The sequence below is a fragment of the Xenopus tropicalis genome, chromosome 6 (genome assembly GCF_000004195.4).
Source record: "Xenopus tropicalis strain Nigerian chromosome 6, UCB_Xtro_10.0, whole genome shotgun sequence".
Classification (NCBI taxonomy): Eukaryota; Metazoa; Chordata; class Amphibia; order Anura; family Pipidae; genus Xenopus; species Xenopus tropicalis.
The window spans coordinates 69225243-69226453 of NC_030682.2; positions in this window are offsets into that span (position 1 = coordinate 69225243).

The following is a 1211-nucleotide window of genomic DNA, read 5'->3' on the forward strand; positions in this document are numbered from 1 at the left end:
TCACCTTAGCACTTTCTGTAAGGACCCGCCCCTCCATAAGTCTTCCTTCCCACCCATTCCCCCCCCCCCCCCCTTGTTACATTGCTGGGCTTTGTGTGTTGGTCTTAGTGTGAATGACACGTTTGCTTCCAACAAACTCCTAAGAACTCGACAGACCTGTTGGCTTCAGTAGGGTGTCTTACTAGACTATTGTCCCAAAGTAAAAGTCACAAATATAAAATAGTAAGGTCGAAAATATATTTTTTTTGCAGTCACAAAACTGAAAACAGGATGAGATTCCCTAAATGACTTTCTGAATGTTAACTCTTATGTCTTTTAAAACTGGTCAGTATTGGCTAGTATTTGCCAATGTCCAGAGGGTAAGAAGCACTATGAGATGTTGCAGAACTGCAACTCTCCAATGCCAAACGTGGAAATGATGGAAGTAGGACACCAGAGGTTCTTTTGCAATGAATTATAAAGCAGATAAAAGGTGAATTCTCACATCACTCAAGTATAGTTGTACAATGTTAGATGCAGTTGCATTAAAAGCAGAATGTTGTAGCACCACTGTGGAGACTAATGTGGGATAGTAGACAGAAGTCCCAAGGGTGTCCACCTTAACTGGCCCAGATCCCTACAGCTGACTGTGTTTCAGGGTTTAGGATTAACCTGACACCTATGTCTGAACTGCGCTCCCTACAATAAGGCAGCAGAGCCATGTGTGTACTAAACCCACTCAATTCTCCTTTATTGGAGCACATAGCTGCTCTTGCTAAATAACCCTGAGCTAAGTCACACTCCTAGAGTGTGCTATTACAGAGGTTTAACCTGCAAATGACTGTACCTCATTCATGGGGTCCCTGCTCCCCGATTTAGATCACTAGTAGGATGGCTTCCTCTAGGGCTCACAGGCCTTCTCTACTGAGTCCACAGTTGCGGACACATGTGATCCTGACACGCAGGATAGGCCTTTGCAAATGGAAAGAAATGCGATTATGAGATGTTGCGGAACTGCAATTCTCCACTGCCAAAGGTGTACATAATGGAATTAAGACACAGAGATTCTTTTGCAATGAACTAGAATTTAGTTTATTGGTGAAATACAAAGCAGATGCAGGGTGAATACTCACAGCACTCAGCTATAGTTGTACGATGTCAGATGCAGTTGCATTAAAAGCAGAATGCTGTAGCACCACTGTGGAGACTAATGTGGGATAGTAAACAGAAGT